Below are 26,423 nucleotides of genomic sequence, written 5' to 3' on the forward strand. Positions count from 1 at the left end.
TATCCCTTTCTGTTACAGAGGCTACATCTACACTACAGGGGGGAGTCGATTTAAGATACGCAAATTCAGCTACGTGAATAGCGTAGCTGAATTAGATGTATCAAAGCCGACTTACCCCGCTGTGAGGATGGCGGCAAAATCGACCTCTGTGGCTTCCCGTCGACAGCGCTTACTCCCACCTCCGCTGGTGGAGTAAGAGCGTCGATTCGGGGATCGATTGTCGCATCCCGACGGGACGCGATAAATCGATCCCCAAGAGGTCGATTTCTACCCGCCGATTCAGGCGGGTAGTGTAGACCCAGCCTTAGTTGTTACCAGCTGCCCTTGCCTACTGTTGAAATATGGCCTTTATTTTATCATCTTACAGCGTTATACTGCAGTTTCCTACTTGTGTGCTCTTTTTTCAGCTCTTCACCTACTGCTGATAGTTTGATTAGACCAGTATAGCTAAAGGAGTACAACTTGTTTGTGTAGATAAGGCCTACAATGCTGCTTCTTCATGTTTCCTTTTAAAAAACCTGAAAGCCTTAACTAGTGCGGAATAGAAGCTAGGAGCATATAGACACTTGCTCTCTGAACTAACTCTCAATTCTGAGTACAATTCACTGTATTTGTTACTATGTGTGAAGGCTTGAATGGTCTTTTCTTGATAGCTTGCCTCTGTCCTATTGTCTTGTCAATGCACTTTCGGTTTTTCTTGCCATTACTATGATATTATTTATTTTTGGTATTATCATAGTGCCTAGGTTAGTTCCTATAACATTTGGGGACAGGTTGAAGGGCACTCTTAATTAAGGGCCTTCATCCCAGCAACTAGCACCTCTGACTAAGCTATCCTCATGCACCAGAGGCAGGGAAAGTTAAAACGGGAAGAATATTTTCTGACAACATTGCTTGATACATTGATCAAGAGTGGAATGAACATGGTGCTCCTATGCAGTGTTGTTGTAGCTGCGTTGGTGTTAAAGACATTTCCTCACCCTCCTTGTCGCTCTAATCATGCGCCTATGACATGCAGCTTAAACACACGTCCTCTCCATCTGTTCTCTTTATATATTAATTTAATTCATTTAACAAAGGGAATTTTGTAATTTCTCCCTCCAGAGGTGGAGCCTCAATTATATCTTGTGACCCAGATTCCTATCTGAATCTAAATCTTGAGTAAATCCATTGGAATTTAACTGGATTCACATCAGTGTGACAGTGATCAAGATGTTTGTACAGGACTTGACTCTAAAAGTTAGTAAATACTCAAACAGCTGATGAATTACACATAGGGATTTATGAATTTAGATTTAGTCCTAAAAGTGGCACACAGAATCTGGTTCAAGAGGTGAATGCAGCTAAACCATTTGGTAATAGTGACCATAATGTAATTCAATTTAACATCCTTATAGGGTGGAAAATACCAAAGAAACCTACCACAACAACTTACAAAAGGGGGATTTTACAAAAATGAGGAGGCTGGTTAAATGGAAATTAAAAGGAACAGTCACAAGAGTGAAATGCCTGCCAGGTGCATGGAAACTTTTCAAAACCACCGTAATAGAGGCTCAAACTATATGTATACCCCAAATTAAAAATAATAATAATAAAAAAAATAAAAAAAACAGTAAGAGGACCAAAAAACTGCCATCACAGTTAAACAGCAGAATAAAAGAGGCAGTTAGAGACAAAAAGACAGCCTTTACAAATTTGAAGTCAAATCCTACCAAGGAAAATAGAATGAAACATGAACTCTGGCAAGTCAAGTGTAAATATATAATTAGGTTGAACAAAAAAAAAGACTTTGAAGAGCAACTGGCAAAAGACACAAAAACTAAAAACAAATATTTTTTTTAAGTACGTCATCAAAGCAGGAAGCCTGCCAAACAATCAGTGGAGCAAGTGGACAATAGAAGTGCCAATGGAGCACTCAAGGAAGACAAGACCATTGTGGAGAAGCTAAATGAATTCTTTGCACCAGTCTTCACAGCAGAGTATGTGAGGGAGATTCCCACAGCTGAGCTGTTCTTTTTAGGTGACAAATCTGAGGAGCTGTCCCAGATTGAGGTGTCAGTAGAAAAGGTTTTGGAACAAAATTGATAAATTAACAGTAAAAAGTCCCCAGGACCAGATGGTATATCATAAGAATTCCTTCAGAATTCTTATGAAATCGCAGACCTGCTAACTGTGGTATGTAACCTGTCACTTAAATCAGCCTCTGTACCAGATAACTGTTGGATAGCTAATGTGACACCATTTTTAAAAAGGCTCCAGAGGCAATCTTGGTAATTAGAGGTCAGTAAGCCCTACTTCAGTACCATGCAAATTAGTTGAAACTAAAGAAAAGAGCAGAATTATCAGAAATGTAGATGAACAAAATTTGTTGGGAAAAGAATCAACATGGCTTTTGTAAAGGGAAATCATGCCTCACCAATCTACTAGAATTTTTTGAGGGAGTCAACAAACATATGGACAAGGTTAATCCAGTAAATATAGTATACTTGGACTTTCAGAAAGTCTTTGACAAGGTCCCTCATCAAAGGCTCTTAAACAAAGTAGGCAGTCATGGGATAAGAGGGAAGGTCCTTTAATGGATAATTATTCCAGATAATTAAGTTCAAAGCAGACTGGGAAGAGTTACAAAGGGATCTCACAAAACTGGATGACTGGGCAAGAAAATGGCAGATGAAATTCAGTGTTGATAAATGCAAAGTAATGCACATTGGAAAACATAATCCTAAATATTAATACAAAATGAGGGGGTCTAAATTAGTTGGTACCACTCAAGAAACAGATCTTGGAGTCATCCTGTATAGTTCTCTGAAAACATCTGCTCAATGAGCAGCGGCAGTCAAAAAAGGAAACAGAATGTTAGGCTCCATTAGAAAAGGGATAGAAGATAAGACAGAAAATATAATGCCACTGGTACGCCCATACCTTGAATATTATGTGCAGTTCTGGTCACCCCATCTCAAAAAAGATATATTAGAATTGCAAAAAAGTACAAAGAAGGGCAACAAAAATGAGTAAGAGTATGGAACAGCTTCCCTATGAGGAGAGTTTGGAAAGCCTGGGACTGTTCAGTTTGGAACAGAGATGGGGCTAATGGGAGAGGTGATGGAGGGAATGGTGTGGAGAAAGTATGGACGTTTTATTTACCCCTTCACATAACACAAGAACCAGAAGTCACCCAATGAAATTAATAGACAGCAGGTTTAAAACAAACATAAGGAAGTACTTCTTCACACAACGCACATTCAATCTGTGGAACTCATTGCCAGGGAATGTTGTAAAGACCAAAAGTATAACTGGGTTCAAAAAAGAATTAGATACATTCATGGAGGATAGGTCCATCAATGGCAATTAGCCAAGAAAGTCAGGGCTGCAACTGCATCCTCTGGATGACCCTAAACCTCTGACTGCTAGAAGCTGGGACTAGCCAATAGGGGATGGATCACTCAAATTGTCCTGTTCACTTCCTCTGAAGCATTTGTCACTGGCCACTGTCAGAAGACAGGATACTGGGCTAGATGGACCATTGGCCTGACCCAATATGACTGTTCTTATGTTGGGCTCCCCTGCTTGTCTCTTTCTGCATTATGAAGTCATCTTGGGTGCCAAGTGCCTGATACCAAAAAGAGTGGTGAGTGTTGCCAACTCTTGTCATTTTTTAGTAGGATTCTCAAAATATTTGTTTGTCTTAAGGCACCAGCTTCCGGATTCATGTGATTACGTGAGAAGGTCAGCTGTCATTAAAAAAAAAAAAAGTTTCTAGTCCTCATGGTCTTTTGATTTTTTAAATTCCCTTTCCCATCTCCAAATGTGTGTGACAGAGAATTAGTGTTGCCCACTGTCCCAAATGTACAGAATAAGGTGAGTTGTGCCCCAGCTGAGGGAGCTATCACCAGCTGCCTAAGTGTGCAGAGCTTCCAGCTTCTCCCTAAACCCCAACATTCTAATTAATTATGTGCCCCCCCAGCCCAGCAACTAATTATGTGAGCCCAGTTCCGACATCAATTCTTAAGTCCCCCCCCCCCCACACACACACACACTTCTGATCCCCCTGTAGTTCTAGGGGGTTTTTCATGCCCTGTCTCAGGCCTGGTGGGGGAAGCTGCAATGGGGTCCCCTTCTCCCCCTTCCTCAACCTGGGGGGATAGTTCCAGGGGCTCTACCTCCCTCTCCCCAGGCCTGGTATTGCCAGGATTGCAGGGTAGGTGGGAGCATGCTGACCCATTCTTCACAGGAGAGAGGTGGCAGAGCTGTCCTGAGGGCTGGGCTATTTCTTCTCCCGCATCTCCTACCCAAAAACTGCTCTTGGTTCTTGAGGCCAGGGGAAGGGTGGAGAAGGAGCGTTCTATCTGCCTCCTGCAGCAGACCTGGTTGGCTGCTCTTCCCCAAGAGGCAGACAAGTGGAGAAAGCAGCCACTCAGAGGATGGTTTCTCCAGTGCAGAGAAATTCATGAGAGGGCTGGAGCTTCTTGCATTATTGGCTCCAGCCCCTGACAAAAATCACATAACTCATGATGAAATCACAGAAGTTGGCAACATTGAGGATGTAAAATAATTGTAACGAACATATCAAAATACAGGAAGATCAGTGTGAGGTAGAATTTAATTTTATAAATCACCTCACTTCCCCAAGTCATCATTTCTGATGTAAATTTACAAAAGTGAAACCTACCTCAGCTTTTGTTATAGGGCTCATCACCCTGATACTTAGACCAAGACACAAAGGTATTTAGGCACCTAGCTGCCACTGAGGATCTGGGCCCGATTACCTAACTAATGCAAGATACCAGATGTAGGTGGGATGGAGGTAAATTTGAATCTTAAAATGAGGTGTGATGAGAGAGTGTTGGTAGACCCCAACATCCAGTCCTGGCCCAGCTGCCAACCAGACTCTGGTATCTTTAATCCTGGGGAGTGGTTGTTTATTCCAAATAGTTGAATGATTGTGCTCCTTTCACATCAGATCCTGTAGGAGTAACTTTCACAGCTATCTAAGGAGATGAGGACAAGGAATCTATCTTGGGGTAGTTTCCAGATGGATCCAGTATATAAACTACATTCCTGAATCTACCATCAGCAGATGAAAGCCAGAAGTTTGTGACTCATGGGACGCCTGGTACTTATCCAGGTGTGATTAGTGCTGATGATAGCAACCAGGGAATTACACAGCTCCAGTGGTAATGCCTTGTGGGCTAGCCATGCAAATCATCTACTCGCTTTGCTGATTGCTATGATTATACCCATTGATTTCTTTGTCTATTTAAAAGACAACAAAACAAAGACTCTCAAGACAATCCTGGTCTGACTTCCAGGAGGTCTGAGCTGGTTCAGGCAGGTTGTGGTAATTTGTTTGTTGACATTCTTCTGACAGACAAATGTGTCCATTATAAACTGGTTTATTGCCTCTTTTGCTTTAGTGGCTGCTAGCCAAGAGGGCGCTCTGAGATTCGGCTGTAAAAGTATGCGCTGCAGCTCCAGAGCTTCACTACTGTACAGAGCAGTTCCAAAGAGTTTGACAGAAAACTAATTGAACAACCAGCATATAGAATACATGTTAGGAAGAGACGTCACCAAAACAATCCTGGGAATCGGTTAGGGAAGCGAAGGGGAGCACGGGCCGACACACCTTGGGATAAATTCACCCCTCTGTAAAAGGGCAACACAAGGTCTGTGCAGCATTTAGTGACACAAACTGAATGGGATTTATGTGGTCTGTAGGCTTTGTGTTGATCTGCTGCAGAGGGGTGAACTTCAGCACTTGAGCATTTTTTGAGGCCTCACCCTTATCTAATTGGAGACCAGACACTGTAAGGAGATTGTGACTACTTGTTGTCTTGGTCTGCCTGCAGTGTTAAAACTATCACACAGTGGCAGTGCCCATTTCATCTCAAAGGATCCCAAGATACAGACAGAGGAATCACGCCATCCACCACCGAGGCCTTGTTCAACTAAAATCAGTTTTTAAATCAATTTAGTTAAACCAGTGCAAGCACCTATGTGGTCACTTTTATAGCAGTTTACACCAAATTTATATCAATTTAGCTTCAACTAGTAACCAAGTTTTGTGTGCAAAGAAGACCTCTAATGCAGCCACCAATCGTATGGAGTGCAGTAGCTGTTTAACAGCATGAAGTCTTGCTATACAGTGACTTGGGACTCGGAATGAAGAATTCCACAGCCAACTGAAACTAGCAGCGTAGTTAAGGCTGGCTGAATGTAGTCAGAGTTGGAACTGGATCAGAACATGGGGATGAACACTTAATTCTGATAAAAAGGGCATTGGACATGGTCAGAACTTTTAGCACTTGGCTTTGTGTCTCATCCACAAGACCCCAAAAACCATGCTTGCACTTTTAATTTGTAGTGACTCAAACAGAAGGACGACCTACTCACCAAAACCAGTATCTCTTCCTGCAGCACGTTGTGTTTTGTATTTTCCCTGGAGGCCTCTCATCCAAGCACTGGTCAGGTTCATGCCTGTTTAGCTTGTGTGAGCCAGCAGCATCTCAGGCTAAAAGTGGCATCTCTGAGAAAGAGTACCCTACATTATGCTATTTGGATTTTACTGACATATGCTAGACTAATATTGTATGACTGTTGTCCCACTTTGTGAAAGGGAGATGTGACTTATGAGGCTATTCTAGTGAGCAACATTTTAAACCAATTGTTCCAAGATAGTCCATGGTTGCACGTGATGGGAATAGGACACAAGGCTGATTCCCTCACATACCCTGTTTCCCCGAAAATAAGACATCCTCCGAAAATAAGGCCTACTTACAGTTTTGCCTCTCGTTGTAATATAAGGCATCGCCCCGATAATAAGACCTCCCCGATAATAAGGCATCCACCGATAATAAGGCATTTTTCATTTCTGAAAAATAAGACATCCCCTGAAAATAAGACCTAGCGCATCTTTGGGAGCAAAAATTAATATAAGACACTGTCTTATTTTCGGGGAAACAGGGTACTAGTGTAACTCTGTTAGTGCCACTGAAGCCAGTGGAGGTACCCTGATATAGAATGGGTATAAATGAGATCAAAATCAGGCCCAAATTCTGAGGCATTATATCCTGTGTGATCCAGAAGTCTCACTGAGTTCAACAGGATGTTTGAGTCCACAAGGAAAATAATAAAGGTCCAGGATGTGTATTTTGCTTCTGATTTTTTGCCAGTGACTTAAGAATACCAACCAAGTCTTCCCCTTTAAGTAGATGGGTGTACCAGGCTTTCACTGCCACCTGCCAGAGGCCCCACACTTTGGCACCCCCTCCTTCTCAAGAAGGTGTCCTGCTGGAAGGGATGAAGACTGAGTTCAGATCTGCAGGTCCATAAGAATGTATAGGTTTGTCCGAATAAATGAATTCCTGTGTTCATTCTTGATTCTAGTAGCTATATGAATTAGGTATAAAACATCTTCCTGGCCCAGGAAAGACAAGAGGGCGAACTTTGAGTTCCATAATGATATGAATTGATTAGGACACTGTTAAACTGAAGGCCACAGGCAGTACTAAAAGCATCTACATTTCAGCTGTGCAGAGCAGTAAAACTGAAAGTTCTCTCCTGCCAGAAGTATGCAGGCATAGAAACTGGGAATGCACTGGTACCAGCCTCTAGAAAATGACATTTCCCACCTCCACTTCAAAGGGACATCCCTTGTCAACTAAGGGACTTGTTAAGTCAAGTTTAAATTGAAGAAATTGCACACAGAAACAAATAGAGGAAACTGCTAAAACTGAGATCTCTGGGAAGGGGATCAGGAAAGAAAGGAGGTTAAGATTTTGAAATACAAAGGCTACAGTTACACAAACAAAGCAGAATAGAGGAGGCAAACTTTGTCTCATGTCTTATTACTGCCTTGTGGACCCCCTGGCAGGAGAACTTGGGGCATGTTGTCAAGACACCCAGGCATAAATAGCAAAACGATCGTGCAACTATGCCTTTGACGCACCGCTGCCTCATTCAGCAGACAAAAATAAAGCAGACCATCACATGCATTAATGTGTAATGACGGTGATGAAAAATCCCAACACATTTTTTTTTTAAATTCAAATCCTAAACCAGTGGACCTTTCCTATCCTACATGCGCTGATATGCCACAGCAAAGAGGGGAGGTTTCAACCCTCCTCATTAGAAATAGAGGGATACCCAAAAAGCTCCTTACAAAGACGTGCCAAAAGCTATTGTAGTCAAGCGCTTGCATGGACTCGGTGGATCAGTGATATCTTCATAAGATATTCAACGAGATGCATATTGCTTGGAAAATGGGATATCAAGGGGGACGTGCCTGTCCTGGTTATACCAGTTATAGACTCACAGTTTGATGCAGTGCTGGATGTTCCGTGGTGACCACAGCTGACCAGAAAATGAAATTCCCATTTTGCGAAAAATTCTGGGTTGCCCACATTTTGTTCTGGAGCAAAATAGCAACATTCTGGAACTCCTGGAGAAATGAAACAATCTATTTTGCCTACCTGTTGGGCAGCAAAGAAACCAGGCAGCCTGCCTATTTGCCAGCTGGGGAGCTAGCCACCTGGTTGAGCATATCATAGAATCTCAGGGTTGGAAGGGACCTCAGGAGATCATCTAGTCCAACCCCCTCCTCAAAGCAGGACTGTACCTATTGGGTTCCGGGAAGTGGGCGGGCGTAAGCCCGCCCACTGCTAAAGGATCCCCCCCCAGCCTAAGGGGAGGATCCACAGGGCCTGGAACTCAAATAATTACGGGGGACAACTAATGTAAAAACAGGGACAGGAGTGTGGTCAAAGGGTCAAAAGAAGAGAACCAGACGGGGACACCGAGCAGAGAACCCCGGACAGCGCCCACTGCTCCTCAAAGGCTTCAAGGGAGCCAGTGGATGCCGCCCAGAGGAACTCTGCCCGGATACGTGAACGGACAGAGGATCGGAAACAGGCCCCGCAGTCACAGGCACCTCCATCGGCCAACCTCCTCTCCCTGGTTTTATAGATGGCCTGTTTAGCCAGTGCCAAGAGGAAGTTGACCAGGAGGTCCCGCGACTTTGTGGGGCCACGGATAGGGAGTGCATAAATGAGAAGGTGAGGGGAAAAGTGTAACCAAAAACGTAACATAATATCGGTGAGGAGCCGGTGTAGGGGCTGCAACCTGGCACACTCTAAGTAAACGTGAGCCAGGGTCTCCCTCACGCCGCAGAAAGGACAGGTGTCCGGGACTAGGGTAAACCGCGCCAAGTACACGCCCGTGCTCACGGCCCCATGAAGGAGCCGCCAGCTGATATCCCCGGCGGGCCTCGGGACCAGAGTGGAATAGAGGCTGGCCCACCGGGGCTTCTCACCCTCGACAGGTGGCAGGAGGTCCCGCCACTTTGTATCGGGGCGGGACACGAGGGTGAGGAAGTGAAGAGTGTGCAGCACGAGCGTGTAGAGATGTTTCCTTGGCGCGGTCAGGAAACGAACCGGCTGCAAGTCGTGCAGCCGGCTCACGGAGAAGGGGCGGAGGGGCCGGTTGGGTCCACGGGGCAGGGGCCCGATGAAAAGGTCCGGAGGGCCAGGGGTGGAGGGTGGGCGGGGCGTGCCCTCATGCAGGATCCGGTCGAGGCAAACCCGAGCAGCGGGCGGCAAAGCGGCCCTCACCTCCTGAAGTACGCGCTGGGGAGTACAAGGCCTGGAGAGCCCCATGCGCCGAGCGAGCGTCAGGGGATCCAGCCAGTCTCCCCGGTCGTAGTCCAGGAGGTCTCCGACTCTAGTGACTTCTGCCAGGACCAACCTCTGGCGCACCGCGGGGGACTCCGCCACCTGCACACGGAGCTGGGGATTGTGTAGCAGGGGCTCCGCGAGGAGATCTGCCCCCTCGGTGGCCGCCACGGACCTGGTCGCTGAGAACAGTTTCCAGGTCCGGAGGAGGTCCTGGTAGAAGACCGGCAGCCCGGAGAGGTCTCGCGGAAGCCCTCTCGGATCGAGATAAAAGAGCTGCCGGTCGTATCGGAGCCCTCGGAAGCGGCGCAGGAAGGCGTGCGCCAATACGCTCCACGCCGGATTACCTGCACCATAAAGGAGCCTCTGCAGGGCCTGGAGGCGGAAGACATGGACCTGAGTGTGGAGGCACTTCAGGCCCTGCAAAGCAGGACTGTACCTATTGGGTTCCGGGAAGTGGGCGGGCGTAAGCCCGCCCACTGCTAAAGGATCCCCCCCCAGCCTAAGGGGAGGATCCACAGGGCCTGGAACTCAAATAATTACGGGGGACAACTAATGTAAAAACAGGGACAGGAGTGTGGTCAAAGGGTCAAAAGAAGAGAACCAGACGGGGACACCGAGCAGAGAACCCCGGACAGCGCCCACTGCTCCTCAAAGGCTTCAAGGGAGCCAGTGGATGCCGCCCAGAGGAACTCTGCCCGGATACGTGAACGGACAGAGGATCGGAAACAGGCCCCGCAGTCACAGGCACCTCCATCGGCCAACCTCCTCTCCCTGGTTTTATAGATGGCTTGTTTAGCCAGTGCCAAGAGGAAGTTGACCAGGAGGTCCCGCGACTTTGTGGGGCCACGGATAGGGAGTGCATAAATGAGAAGGTGAGGGGAAAAGTGTAACCAAAAACGTAACATAATATCGGTGAGGAGCCGGTGTAGGGGCTGCAACCTGGCACACTCTAAGTAAACGTGAGCCAGGGTCTCCCTCACGCCGCAGAAAGGACAGGTGTCCGGGACAGGGGTAAACCGCGCCAAGTACACGCCCGTGCTCACGGCCCCATGAAGGAGCCGCCAGCTGATATCCCCGGCGGGCCTCGGGACCAGAGTGGAATAGAGGCTGGCCCACCGGGGCTTCTCACCCTCGACAGGTGGCAGGAGGTCCCGCCACTTTGTATCGGGGCGGGACACGAGGGTGAGGAAGTGAAGAGTGTGCAGCACGAGCGTGTAGAGATGTTTCCTTGGCGCGGTCAGGAAACGAACCGGCTGCAAGTCGTGCAGCCGGCTCACGGAGAAGGGGCGGAGGGGCCGGTTGGGTCCACGGGGCAGGGGCCCGATGAAAAGGTCCGGAGGGCCAGGGGTGGAGGGTGGGCGGGGCGTGCCCTCATGCAGGATCCGGTCGAGGCAAACCCGAGCAGCGGGCGGCAAAGCGGCCCTCACCTCCTGAAGTACGCGCTGGGGAGTACAAGGCCTGGAGAGCCCCATGCGCCGAGCGAGCGTCAGGGGATCCAGCCAGTCTCCCCGGTCGTAGTCCAGGAGGTCTCCGACTCTAGTGACTTCTGCCAGGACCAACCTCTGGCGCACCGCGGGGGACTCCGCCACCTGCACACGGAGCTGGGGATTGTGTAGCAGGGGCTCCGCGAGGAGATCTGCCCCCTCGGTGGCCGCCACGGACCTGGTCGCTGAGAACAGTTTCCAGGTCCGGAGGAGGTCCTGGTAGAAGACCGGCAGCCCGGAGAGGTCTCGCGGAAGCCCTCTCGGATCGAGATAAAAGAGCTGCCGGTCGTATCGGAGCCCTCGGAAGCGGCGCAGGAAGGCGTGCGCCAATACGCTCCACGCCGGATTACCTGCACCATAAAGGAGCCTCTGCAGGGCCTGGAGGCGGAAGACATGGACCTGAGTGTGGAGGCACTTCAGGCCCTGCAAAGCAGGACTGTAGCGGGGTGGTTACCTGCTCCTGGCCTGAAAGGGGTTAAAAGCTAGCCCTTGGAAAGGGCTGGGGCTGGGAGCCTTAGGCTGGGCTGATTGGGAGGCAGCCTCAGCTGTGGCCACGCCCCAAACAGACTCAGCTGGCCCTATAAAGGCAGGGAAGCCAGGGGCCGTCATACAGGCTCTCTCTGATCTGAGAGGGAGCAAGGCCTGGCTGTCTAGCAGAAAGGGTACTAGGAGTGAAGCAGGGCTGGGGAAAGCCAGAGAAACAGAGTTGCTCCTGGCTGGCAACTCCCCAGGCTGCATAGGCCTAGTTTAAGGCCTAAAAGGGTTCTGGGTGGTAGAGGAAGGCAGCAGGTCCGAACCCCCTTGCCTGTGATGAGTGGCTTATACTGTAGTCTGCCTCAGGGAGTGGGGCTAGATGGTGACTGGCAGTAGCCCAGACTGAGGTGAGGTGGGGTTAGTGGGTGGGGGTTCCCCTGGGTGGGGAGACCCAGAACCAGAGAGTGTGGGGGTACTGCCCGGGGGGTAGCAACCCAGAGAAAGGGGCACGGGGGTCTGGAGGGGACACGGGGGGCCCAGCGGTAGTGGATCACTGGCCAACAGAGGGTGCTCCAGAGGGCTGGTGAGCTAATTCCTACGGACGACCCAGCAGGAGGTGCCGCTGGGTGAGTCTGTGCCCGCTTACAAGGACCAATCCCCAACTAAATCATACCAGCCAGGGCTTTGTCAAGCTTCCCTATCTACTAGGCAGCCCCTCTGCCTACCAGGTAGGCAGCTGGGGAGCTGGCAAGTTGGCAAATCAGGCAGCCTGGGGTCTGCCTGGTTTCTACTGAAGGTTTGGATGGAATGGACGTGTTCCAGCAAAAGATTTTTTTTTTCTATTGAATCAGCATTTTTAAACTGTTCCATCTGAAATTTTTTGACAAGGTCTTGGTGATACTTATGTCTCCTCCTTCCCACATCACCATAGGCATTTTTGATTGTGGTTTCAACTTCAGTGCAGATGGAATTAGTCTGACTGGATAAAAGCATAGTACATACTGGAAATACACCTCTACCCCGATATAATGTGACCCAATATAACACGAATTCGGATATAAAGCGGTAAAGCAGCGCTCCGGGGGGGCAGGGCTGCGCGCTCTGGCGGATCAAAGCAAGTTTGATATAACACTGTTTCACCTCTAATGCGGTAAGATATTTTGGCTCCCGAGACCAATGTTATATCGGGGTAGAGGTATAGCATGAATTATGTTCAGTGGCTAATGGCGGAGGGGGAGGGGAGGAGAGGCAAGATGGGATAGCATGCAAAAGTCTAGCCAGATAGTAGTACTCCTAAGAGGCTTTAAACCTCTCTGAGGCAAGAACTTACTTTTCTGGTGGGGTTCCGTAGTGTAAGAGGGATTATGGTCCTACCTCCTCTCATTGCCTGCCTGTTGTCATCACACTTGGAGGCAGTGAACCTGGAGAAATTTGCATCCTCATTTGCATTTTGGTAAATGCATGGAAAAACTGGGTTTTATGGATCTTCGTGAATAAAGCCAGGTGAAATATTTTGGACCAATTGTGTTTTTCAGTGGGGGAAAAAAACGTTTTGGTTGACTGGAAACTATATTCTTGAATTTGACATAAATTTGCCAAAAAGTTTCAGCCAAACGTTTTTTTGTGAGGTGCTAGATTCAGAGGGACTTTGGTGCTATTCAAAAAATGGTGGCAGTGAAATGGTGCCACCCCATTCCCAGCATAACTTTTAGGCCAGTGCCTAGAGCATTCATCCAGGATGAGAGAGTCCCAGGTTCGAGTCCCCGCTCTGCCTGATGTAGACCAGGGATCAGAGTCCTATATGAACACCCTAACTACAGGGCTCTAGGTTATCCTGACTGGTTGTCACAATCAGGCTTCAGACACTCCAAGTGGAGAAAAGAAGGTTTAAAATCCCCCAAATGAGTAGTTGAACCACCTGATTGCATGCTGATGGAAATGGGCCATCCTGATTATCACTACAAAAGTTTTTTTTCTCCTGCTGATAATAGCCCACCTTAATTGATGACACTCGTTAGTTAGTATGGCAACACCCATTTTTTCATGTCCTCTGTGTGTATATATATCTTCCTACTGTATTTTCCACTGCATGCATCCGAAGAAGTGGGTTTTAGCCCACGAAAGCTTATGCTCAAATAAATTTGTTAGTTTCTAAGGTGCCACAAGTACTCCTCATTCTTTGTATTATAAAAGTGTATTGAGTAAGGTCTTTTATAAAAGCTTTTGATGCTCTGAACTGGATGGTCATTATGAGATACATATTCATAATCCCTACCTGAATACATGTATTTGTGTATACAGAAAACTGTGCTCATAATTTCAACTACACCTCACAGCAAGGAGGGGTGCTACCTAAGCCAGGTGTTCACACAAAACCAGCTCCGAGTATATATCCATTATCCAGCCCAGGAAAAGACAACCGTGAACCGTTGGAGAGACATTGAGACAACTTGAAACTGAAAAGAAAATTCCAGTCTTCGGAAGCCAAGCAAGAAGGGAGTTTTCCCTACCATGAATATCAACAGTGACTGAAGACCTCCCCCCTGCAAACCTTTTTAGAATGAAAGGGGTTTGAAATGAAAGCCATTCAAGAAACGGAGGTCTGGTCTACACTAGAAAATTAGATCAGCATCAGGAGCGGTGCCAGGGTTTTTGGCGCCCTAGGCAGGGGTCCTTCCACGCTCCCGGTTGGCAGCAGCAATTCTGCGGCGGTGGGGGGGGTCCTTCCACACTCCCAGTCTTCGGGGCAGTTTGGCAGCAGGTCCCGGAGCGAATGAAGGACCCGCCGCAGAATTGCTGCCGAAGACCTGGAGTGTGGAAGGACCCCCCGCCGCCGAATTGCCGCCAAGGGTGGTGCCCCCCCAAATCCTGGCACAGTAGGCAACCGCCTAGGTTGCCTAAATGGAAGCGCCGGCCCTGGTCAGCATAACTATGTTGCTCAGGGGTATGAATGAAAAATCCACAGGTCAGTTTAACTGCACTGTTCAGAGCTAAGTCCCCATGTAGACAGTGCTAGGTCAATGGAAGAATTCTCTCCACCTAGCTACTGCCAGTCAGGGAGGTGGATTTCCTATGCTGACAAGAGAATCCCTCCTGTCAGCTTAGGTAGGTAGTGTCTACATCGAAGCGCTACAGCAGTGCTGATTTAAATGTAGACAAGTCCTGAGGGGCACCTTCTAAGTAGGAAGATGTGAAATGCTGGATCCTGCCTAAGTGAGGGGGTACATGGGGCAACTGTTCAAATGAAATAGGTAACTTATATTAGCAAAAGGATTTGATCTAATATAGAAGTGTAAGGCCTGAAGTTGTGTCTTTATGTTTATTCACTGTGTAACCTGTATATGTTTGCCCATCTTTGAATCACTGGTTTTTCAATTCAATAAACCTTTGTTTGTCCACCCACATCCCCCCCCCCCGTCTCTGTTGTGCAAACAATGTGGAATGTGTGTGTCAAAGAAAGCTGGTGCATGGGGGGGCTGGTTTCACAGCTTTGGGGGTGACAAACCAAAGGGATGCATCTTCCACTGAAATTCCTTTCTTTGCCCTGAGAGAGAAGAAAGAACAAAACAGAACACTGCCAGTTAGAATGGATAGGAAAGGTGAGGTGCATTCACAGCAGCACAGAATGTCAGCGTCATCCAGGGATTTGTGAACCAGGGTAGAAGTCAGGCACTCATGAATTCTAAGCCTGGCTCGGCCATGGATTCGCTCTGTAGCATCGGCCAAATTGCTTAATCTCCCTAAATCAGTCTCCACATCTGTAAAGTGTGGATAATACTTAGAAAACATCCTACCTCACGGGTCTGCAGTAAGGATTCTCTATGTCTGCAAAACACTTTGTCCTGGTCTACACTTTAAAATTAGGTCAGCCTAGCTACGTTGCTCATGGCTGTGAAAAATTTCATGCCCTGAGCACCACAGTTAGCTCCATACTTCCACGCTATAATCTTGTCATAGCCACCAATCTACTGTGACACAGCCATCCAGTCACCTGGAAGTTGCAGACACACCCATCTGTCAACTTTGTATGTTTATGTAAATGTGGGATGGAGTGGGGGAAATCAGATCAACATTAACAATGAAGATCATGGTCCAGATATTTCAATGGAATTGACTTACACAAACTGTGGATCTGGTCCCTGTTGTGTTTTTACAGAACCGGCTTTAAAAAAAAAATTCTCTTGTTTTCTTCTCTTTTTGGCATTAAAGATTGATTAATTCCACATTAAAATATTAGATAATTTCCCACTCTCTTTCCTGTTATCTAGAAAGGAAAGGAGGTTGTCACCCAACACTAATGGTCTCCAGGGTAATTTTGCTGTGGGATCAGTGTATAAGATATTAATGGTGGGTAGCAAGTTTACTGCCATGAGAGTGGTATTAATATACATGTTTATAAACATCTACCTATCGAAAAGTTCAGGCACCAAGGGCCAGCAGCTCAATAGTATCTACAGTTATAGGTAGAACATGATTATGAAAATACTTGATTTGTATGCATATTAGTGGTTAAATAATTAACTCAAATGTGAAATTGCAAAGAGCCCTTGAAACATGGCCCTTTTGAAATATCAGTCTCAAAAACTGGTCTCAACATGTGGCCTCCCTTGCTATTCCGGTCCTGAGCCAAAGTGTGTAAGCCTTAAGTAATATGCAAAGCTTTGCATAGTATATATGTGCAGCAAACGATCACCAAACTCATTTCACTTGTGACAATATCCCTTTTTCTAAAGCAGATCTCTTGAGCTGGCAGTGTAGTTGTTTGATCTCCTGTGCCCGAGGCACCCACCAGCCTGAAATTCTCTATAACTCTCTGCAGAATGGATCAGAGCTTTCAGAGGGCAGTTATAACCAAAGCATTAGCCACAGCTGTCCCAATTTTCCACCCGGTTTGTATTTGGCCCTTCTCCCCAAACATACACTTCTGATCACACCAACCCTCCCACTTCCTTCCTGTCCTACTCAAATGCATCCAATTAGCCTCTGGAATAATTTACCTTGAGATGACCCCTGTAGAAGCTGTGCAGTTATAGCCTCACAGCACTCCTTTTCAGTGGGAAGAAACAACGAGCAGTGAGGTTATAATTATTCCACAGAGACCCAGACTCAGGCTGGCTATCAAACACACTATATAAAGAGCCCCTTTTATGATAGGGAAAGGAGACTGAGTGACTCCAAAGTGCTTCCTTTAAGTGAAGATTTTCAATCTTGTTTGGTTTTTCTAATCTGCAGCTGGCCCTCTTTCCTTGAGCTAATCCTGTCACCAGGTTCCTGGGGAATTTAGAAATAAGAAAAACCTTGATGAAAACAAACCCCACTGTGTTCAGTTTCCTCTGACCAAGAGGTGCATCAACTGCTCTTTGACTGGGTGAGATTTTTAAAGCAAATGTCCCTATGGAAAATCTCTCTACAAGGCACATCTCCATAGACAGCAGGGTTCACACTGCACAAATAGGCCATTCCTGGTACACTGAAGTGAGAGGGTCAACTTTATGCTATTAAACTTAGGGCATGGACTGTGTCTTCCTTCTGTTTTGTACAGCACTGAGCACAATGATGTTGGTGACATTATAAATCAGGGGCAGAAGAAATCAGTAGGGTATGTGGGCAAAATTGGCAGAGTTATCCCCTGATTTGTAGGACTTCATCAAGGATTTTAGCCAGCAATTTAGTTTTTTGGCTCTATTCCTCTATACCAGGGGCTGGCAAACTTTTTGGCCTGAGGGCCACATCAGGTTTCTGAAATTGTATGGAGGGCAGGTTAGGGGAGGCTGTGCCTCCCCAAACAGCCAGGTTTGGCCCGGCCCCCGCCATCTATCCAATTGCTTCTCATTCCCTGACAGCCCCCCCGGGACTCCTGCCCCATCCAACCCCCCCTGCTCCCTGTCCCCTGACTGCCTCTGGAACCCCTGCCCCTGACTGGCACCCGCTGCCGCATCCAACCCCCCCTCTCCTTCCTGACTGATGCCCCCCACCCCCAGACCTCTGCCCCCATTCAACACTCCTGTTCCCTGCCCTCTGACCACCCCGATCCCTATCCACACCCCCGCCCCCTGACCACCACCCCTAACTCCCCTGCCCTCTATACAACCCCCCCTGCTCCCTGCCCCCTTACAGTGCTGCCTGGAGCACTGGTGGCTGGCAGCGCTATAGCCTCACCGCCGAGCACCAGGACAGGCAGCTAGAGCCAGCCACACCACCACGCAGCACAGAGCACCGAGTCAGGGTGCGGCTCTGCAGCTGTGCTGCCCGGCAAGAAGTCGCAGCCCTGCCGCCCAGAGCATTGTGCCGGCAGCGCAGTGAGCTGAGGCTGTGGGGGAGGAGGGTTAGCCTCCCAGGCCAGGAGCTCAAGGGCCAGACAGGAGGGTCCCGCGGGCCAGATGTGGCCCACGGGCCGTAGTTTGCCCACCTCTGATCTATATTAATTTCAGGTCTTGCTGTTAAGAAACAAGAAGAGTCATCAAAAATCTTTATAAGTTATTATTATTTTATTATTAAGTGATAAAGTGTTTTAATCTAGTAATATCCCCCCAAACCTGTTACTTTTGACATTCATAGCAATACGGGATAGTGATTTCCAGATATTTTTGATGTAGGCATTCAGAAAGTAAGTAAGTTAAGTATACGTACGACTTCTTGTTGCAGTGAAGCAGTAGTTTTTCCCTAGTGCAAACCTACTCAGATTTGATCATTCCCTTTTTAAAGTTACAAGCAGCGAGTCACTGTTCTGGTTAAGTGTGTACTGGAGAGGATGGTGAAACTACTCTCCAGCCCTAGAGAGGTAAATTGCTGCATAATTACACCACCTGGCAAGATTGTGCGTACCAGAAATATCAGCATTGAGGCCAAATTACTACGGAATCCCCTAGTTTCTATAACCCAGAAATCATAATTTAGTAAGAGCTAAATTCCTCTCTGTAAAATAGGGATTATAATGCTTTTTGTACCTTAAAAGGGGGAATTAATGTTTGTGAAGTGCTTTGAGAACCTCATATGGAAGGACCAATAGATGGGCAAATTACTTGATGCATATTCCTGAGCTAATATTTTTAATCTTCAAAGAGCTTTACAAAAGGTAACAAACTGAGCCTTAGTCAATATCCTAAAATCCTTCTGCAACCAAAGGTCACTCTGTAGTGAGTCAACCAACCTGAATCTGGCTCCCTCCGATCTGGGTCTTTCTTGAGCAGAGGCTGTCAGGCATTCCCAATTATATCTATTTATGGACTGTTTTGAAATGTGGTTGAACCGAGACTAGGCTCTGAATAACAGAAGCATGTTCACTTGCAGCCTTATCCAGCACTTGACTCCAGGTCTCCCAAAATGAAAGTGCTGGAGTAGTTTCATTACCATCAGTTATTTGTTTGGTGCCCCCAAAGTGTGCTAGGTGCTGCACTGCTTCACAGAACAAATTAAAAAAACCCGATCCTTGTCCTGAAGTGCTTCCAACCTGGATGTTAGATAGGACACACTAAGCTCATCACCAGAAGCAAGCTCCCCAGAGACCAGGATACACCAACTCAAAGCGGCACCAGACCCAGCTCGAACAGCAGACGCAAAACCTGCTGACATAGCTCCACTGATCAACACCCCCCCACCACACACCTTTCAAAATCCAAGGGTCCTACACATGCCTATCACAATACGTGGTGTACCCCCTCCAGTGCACTAACTGCCCCAACAACAACTCTGTGGGTGAAACCAGACAATCACTACGCTCTCAAATGAACTCACACGGGAAAATGATAAGGCAAAAAACACCACACCATCTGTGGGTGGACACTTTTCACAAAGTGATCACTCTATATCTGACCTATCAGTACTCATCCTCAAAGGAAAGCTGCACAATATTTTCAAAAGACGAGCCTGAGAGCTTAAATTCATAATTTTGCTAGACACTAAAATCATGGACTGAATAGAGACACTGGATGTATGGCTTATTGCAACAACCCATAACTCACTAACCCCCCTTTTTTCCTGTGACTACAGGGGTGTTAATGGGCCACTTCACCTTGAATAGTCCCTTAGAACAATGGCTCTTAACCTTTCCAGATTAATGTACCCCTTTCAGGAGTCTGATTCGTCTCACTTAAAATCTACTTGCTTACAAAATCAGACTTAAAAATACAAATGTGCCACAGCACACTATGACTGAAAAATTGCTCTCTCATTTTTCCACATAATTATAAAATAAATCATTGGAATATAAATATTGTACTTCCATTTCAGTGTATTGTATATATAGAGAGCAGTGTAAACAAGTCATTGTATGAAATTTTAGTTTGTACTGACTTTGCTAGTGCTTTTTTATGTAGCCTGTTGTACAACTAGTCAAATATCTAGAGGAGTTGATGTACTCCCTGGAAGAACTCTGCGTACCCCTAAGGGTACATGTTCCCCTGATTGAGAAACACCGCCTTAGAATAAGTGCAAACTACTTCTGCTAAACAATCTGTTTGATCTTTTGTTTAGTTGTGACACTCTTAGTACCTTTCCCAGATTTGAAGAAGAGCTCAGTGTAGCCCAAAAGTTTGTCTCTCTCACCAACAGAAGCTGGTCCAATAAAAGATATTACCTCACCTACCTTGTCTCTCTAGGACACAACAAGTGCAATAATCAGGCAAGGAGGGGAAAGGTAGGCCAAGAGTGACAATAATGAGATGATATGGCTACCAATTTAAGGAATATGCATAGCTAAAGGGTTCTCTCTCTTGCAGGAGTGAGATTTTGGAAGGGATTTGAAAGAGGAGACTAGTATTTTGGCAAGCAGGGAATGTGAAGGGTGTCCCATGCACCAGGACAACACAGAATATCACATTAGCAATTTTTCACAGCAGAGATCAGCATTCACCTTGTGTAAATCACTGTCTGATTGTTACAATTCATTTAGGTTCAACAGCCAGAGCTGTCTTTAATATGAGTCATGTAGTTTATGGAGGAGTCTTAAATTTACATGCTCATCATATGCTAAAAATGTACTAGAAGATAATTAGCTAACTCCAATGCTATGTCTACACTAGCACTTTTGTCGGTAACACTTTTGTCAGTCAGGGGTTTAAAAAAAAAAAAAACACACCCCTGACCGACAAAAGTGTTGGTGTGGACAGTGCTATGTTTGTGGGAGAGCATCTCCTGCTGACATATATACTGCCACTCATTGGGGGTATAGGTTCCGACTCCATGGGTGCTCCGGGGCTGGAGCACCCACGGGGAAAAATTAGTGGGTGCTCTGCACCCACCGGCAGCCAAGCTCCCCTTCCCCCACATCCTCCTCCATCTCCCCCCCAAGCGTGCCATGTCCCTGCTTCTCTGCCTACCTCCCAGCACTTTCCCTCTCCCTCCCAGAGCTTGCAGGACGGAAGGGGGAGGAGCAGGAACGTGGCGCGCTCAGGGGAGGAGGTGGGGCTCAGGGGGGATTGGGGAAGGAGTCAAAATAGGGGCAGGGAGGGGGTGGAGTTGGGGCGGGGACTTTGGGGAAGGGGTTGGAATGGGGGCGGGGCGGAGTCAGAGCAGGGCCAGTGGCAGAGGGGGGTCAAGCACCTATCGGCAGGAGCAGAAGTCAGTGCCTATGGTTGGGGGTGGTTTAATTATGCCGGCGGGAAAGTTGTGCCACTGTAAAGTCCATAGCGTAGACATAGCCTAACTCTTGACAGAGGCAAGAATTCTCTTCCAAGATTCTATAAGGATAGGATCACAGAGTCTGGTAGAGGTGGGTGAAGCAATCCTGATGAGATAAGAAACCCGAGTCATCATTAATTGTTAGAACAACTCAAACCAATCCTCAGATTCTGTAACATTTGCCTAAACTCCCTCCCACCCCATTCTTTCCAGAGCTCTATTCTATTTAGGTACATATGTGGCTCCCCATCATCATCATATCTGATCACTTACCAAACATTTACAAACAAAAAGAACAATAACACTCTTTCCTTCTTCCTTCTCCCAATGCAAAAGGAGAACAACTCCCAGTGAGGTCAGTGGAAGACTAAGGGCCTGGGTCTCCCACGATTAGTGGAAGTTCTAGCAGTAGTGTACAGCAACAGCTGCTGGGTGCTTAACAGAAATGCAGATGACAGAGGCCCTGCCCCGAAGATCTTAGTCCCAGATCCTTAAAGGTAGTCAGGCTCCTAACTTGATTTCAGTGGAAGTTGGAGCCTAAATATCTTTTGAGGATCTGGGCCTTAATGGCTAAACAAAGTACAAATGGAGGATGGACTATAACAAAAAGCAGTGAACTGGGTTGGGTGATACTGTTTAACACTGTAGCCAGCACAAATGTAGATCTGAGATTGCACAGTGAAGTTGAACACTCCTCATCCTAGCTCCAGGATTTTCAATATATTTATATTTGCAGTGCAGAACACTTGAGAGTTTATCAGCATCTTGGAAGAGGTGTGGGCTTTAAGGACAGACTGGAAGTAAAGGGGTAAAGCATGTCATACCAGGTCAGGAAGTGAGCTGAGTGGAAGAAATCCAGAAGACAGAAATGGAAGGAGGACCTGAAGAATGGGAAGTTTAAGACGGGGCACATGTAATGCTATGAGACAGCTTGGCCTTAGAAGACATATAGACACAAGATATTGGATAGTTTGATTAAGCTTCAGGTGGACATCTGACCTGCTGGATGTTTATCTGAACTGAATCCTTGATACTCCAGGTGAATTTTGACTGACCTAGGGCAGGTCTACACTTAAAATGCTGCATTGACGCAACTGCACTGGTGCAGCTGTGCCGCTGTAGCATGTAAGTGAAGATGCTTCTATACTGATGGGAAAGAGCTCTCCCATAAGCATAATTAATCCACCTCCGCAAGAGGCAGTAGCGATGTTGACTGGAGAAGCTCTCCTGTCGACATAACGCTCTCTATAGGGCGGTTAAGGTCGGTATAACTATGTTGCTCGGGGCTATGGATTTTTGAACGTTATACCAAGATAGGTCCATAGTGTAGTTCTGGCCCTAGCAACAAGGGCTCTGATCATGTAATCCACTCCCAACACGTAGACCTGAATGCCATGAGGAGCCCTAACTTCAGTAGAACTCTATATGGGTATAGGGTTCACCTACATGAGTTGGATTGAATCTTTTAGCCAGTATAAAGCGGCGCCTGTTAAAATGAGGTTTAAATTTAAATCAGAGGGACCATATAATAGCTCCACATGAGACTTAGGTTCAATAGGGCTCACATATATTAAAATTAGGGGTTCAAAAAGAACAAAATACTATTGCCCAATTTTCATGCCACCGAAATCATCATCATTATCTAATAACCACCAGTTTGCTCAGCCCCTTCAGGTTTGTAAGGAAGACACTAGAGCTGGGTGAATGCTCAGATAGACTAACACAATCACAACTTATTTCAAATAAAACACTTAACGATTTCTTTTCTCCATTGTACACCCTGCTTCTAAGCACATGATTACTGTCCCAGCAGGCTCAGACAGTACAGATCAGACACAGATACGGTATGTTGCATTACCAACCATTGGACAAACATTCCAATGCTGAGAGCAGCTATACGGAATTACTCCCATTTTTACAGATGTTAAAAATGAATCAGAAACATTCAATAGCTTGTCTGATATCACAGTGTCAAAGACTGGATTAGAACTCAGGCTAACATAATACACTTTTAATTAGCGCCACAAATCAATTCTAACCCACATGGCTTGGGGTCAGAAAGATCCCTTCGTTAATATGGAAAGAGTTGACAATATGTTTAGAGAGTACAGAACCCTTTTCTCAACATTTGCTTCCTTTGGACAGAACTTTAAGCTTTTGTCTCTCAGAAAAACAGTGATTTTCTTATCAACATCAATATTTTTAGGGTTTTGTGACTAATTTAATAAATTACTAAATATGAAAGGGGCTAGAAAGTACCACCATTCACGACAGTCCTTGGCTGGCTTTCACTCTTTACTGAGCTATTGCAGGCATTGCTTTCAAACCACATGAATATTGGTTTTAGTTTTCTCTCTAGTACGATTGCATGCATTTTTAAAGTCTTGTGGGCTAAAGAAATTATAGGACAAACCAACATTTCAGGACAATAAATTCAGCATCTCACGCTGATGTGTTTTCCATTGCTCTCTGATTGCTGTGGGCCTCTGCCTTATGAGTCATTTGACCCAATGAATTATTTACCAGAGACCATTTCAGTTATAAGCAATGTAATGTAATTGTCTATTTGCAAAGCACCTGTATACATGATCTATAAATACCTGAGAAAACAATCATGTTTTTACTGTAACTCTGCCTATTATTTATTGTAGTAGCTGGTATTCCCCGGAAGAAAAAGAGCATCAACAGAATTCAGGCATGACTCATATTTACATCAGCAATGTAACTAGGCAATACTGAGAAGTGTCTGCCAATTAAGTGCATTAACTAGCATTAACATTGACTTTTCAAAGCTAAGTATATTATTTGGCAGCAATAGCTTTGCCAAGCAAGAGTTATCCGTTACATTAGTACACAAGATAAAATTCAGGAGAATTGTAATTGGCTTTCCAGCTTTGTTGAATGTCTCAAGGAAAGTTAGAGGAAAACTAAGGGGGATAGGTTATAATTGTGATGCTGACACATCAGGTGCCAGTTTTTGCCAAGACTGCAGACATTAGCTGTGAACTAAAACTCAGAGCTGGAGATCAGGCCAGTTCACCTGTGTGTTAGGTTTGCTCAAAATAGGTATTAGTCTTACAAGAATGTATTTAATGTTTAGACTCTCTGAAATGCTTATATGTTTCTGCCTGCATTAAGCTCACTTGTAATGTCAGTATTCCAGGCAATCAGAAAATCTGTAATTTAACAAAATGTTTGCTCTGAACTTGTGAACCCAGGCATGGTAATTGTCCCCCCTGCCCAGCCAGGAGGACTATCAACATTTAAGTCGGCCATTATAAGACAAAAGCTTTGTCAGTTGCCCCATTCACCCATGGAGAAGTACTTGCAGAAGGCTTGATCCCATCGCTCTGAATGCTGGAAGTGGGAAATAAAAATAGCTGACATGAAGATTGTTCATCTCTTTGCTGTTTGAACTCTCACAGGGTCAGAAACACCAAACTGAAGCCAGAGATCCCCCGTGACTGCCTTCTGGGTCCCCTCTGAAACACACTTTGAACTCACAGACACTACAACTCTGTCACTTTTAGGATTTAGATTGCAATTCATTTGTGCATACGTTTGCTTGCTTTAACCTGTAAATCACTCTCTTATTTCTCTTTCCTAGTTAATAAACTTTTAGGTAGTTTATTACAGGACTGGCTATAGGCATTGTCTTTGGAGTAAGATCAAGGGTACCAGTTGATCTGGGTTAAGTGACTGGGCTCTTGAGACTAAAAGCAACCTGAACGTGGTGTGACTTTTGGTGTAAGTGACCATTTATAATTAAGTCCAGCTTGTCTGCGTGGTAAGACAGAGTGGAGAGTCTAAGGTGACTGTCTGTGACTCTATGGAGAGACTGGTGTAATGATACAGGAGTTCACATTTGTTACTGGTTTGGTAAAATCTAATTATAGAACATATCACCAGTTTGAGATATCTGCCGTGTTTTTGACAGTCTGCTCTGAGCTAGGCACTCATGGTCGTGAGACACTCCAGACAGCGTGATAAGAATATCTGAAATGTGTATATAGTATTCAAAATGAGTTTCAGGTAGTAGGCTTGAAAAAAGGACTGGGAGTCAGAACACTTGGGTTCTACGCTCTCCTGTCACTGACTCGGTGCACCTTTGGGCAAGCCACTGCAAGCCCTAATGCTACAGTAAGCTCCAAGCAGACAGATCCCTGCAACCACACAGAAGCCCAGTGACTTCAACATGAATGCACCTGCACAATGCTCATTGCAGGATTGGGTCTTTCTATGCCTCAGGTTCTTTCCTTCCTCTGAGAAGTGTGAAAAACAACAATTTACCTCACAGGGCAGTGCGAGGCTAGATTAATTAATTATCTTAAAGCACTGTGAGATTTTCCCAAGGAAAGGGCTGGAGAAGGATAAAGTATTATCACAATACAAATACCTGTGCAGGAAATTACCTAAAAGTCCAGGTTAGTAGTTTGCACATTCTTTCTTAACTGTGTCTACAGGCCTAAGAGGAACAAAAAGGGAAACAAACAGAACTTGTTAGTCAATAAAATCAGCAGATGTGCCTATGAATACATACAGGGAGCGGATATAATAAATAACATTTTTAAGAAGTCAGCTCTCAGAGTAGAAACATACTTTAAGGCACTATCTAGGAGAAAAATAAATAGCTCAGAGACCAATGATACAGTAGATGTTAGAACTGAAACTGTGTATTGATTATCCAACAGATACCTTATTGTGTCACTGAAGGTGACCATGGGCTTGATAGTGTCATGAAATCCCCAGTGAGCACAAGACCATTGTTACCTTCCCTTGGTGAGCACCTTGTTGTTGAAACTGGCTCTCATGGAAGCATACTCATAGGCTGGAGCTTTTATGCCTGGGAAGGAGTGTGTTCTTTGATGCTGGGCCTGAGGTGTTCTGGGAAATGTAGTTTAAGAGTCAGGTGATCATTTTGTTCCTGATGTGTCTTTGCAGTTGATTACATTAAAAAATATATATATTTTTTAAATGCGTGCATTCAAATGAGGTGATGAATCACTTGGCTGGTTTGCATCACACTGGAGTAGATGGGATGGGAGTGGTTTGAATGAGCAGCCAGCTATTAATGCCTTTAGGTGGAAGAATATGAGTAAGATACTCCTATAAAGGGAGATAACCTTCCACACTTATTCTGGAGGGAACATGGGATCAGGTAGAAGCCTAGCTCTGTCTG

At 45.9% G+C, this 26,423-nt stretch overlaps 1 long non-coding RNA gene across 1 annotated transcript in view; it reads right to left on the reverse strand.

The window, feature by feature from the left end:
- The window catches only part of LOC135982060 (uncharacterized), a 39,142-nt gene extending 13,091 nt beyond the window's left edge, over positions 1 to 26,051 (reverse strand). The window contains exons 1-2 of the long non-coding RNA XR_010599267.1: positions 25,940 to 26,051; positions 25,657 to 25,709 (exon numbers count right to left, since the gene is read on the reverse strand). This is a non-coding gene — a long non-coding RNA (uncharacterized LOC135982060). The remainder of the gene's footprint in view (positions 1 to 25,656; positions 25,710 to 25,939) is intronic.
- Positions 26,052 to 26,423: the final 372 nt, after the last annotated feature.

Source organism: Chrysemys picta, chromosome 3 (assembly GCF_011386835.1).
Source record: "Chrysemys picta bellii isolate R12L10 chromosome 3, ASM1138683v2, whole genome shotgun sequence".
Lineage (NCBI taxonomy): Eukaryota > Metazoa > Chordata > Testudines > Emydidae > Chrysemys > Chrysemys picta.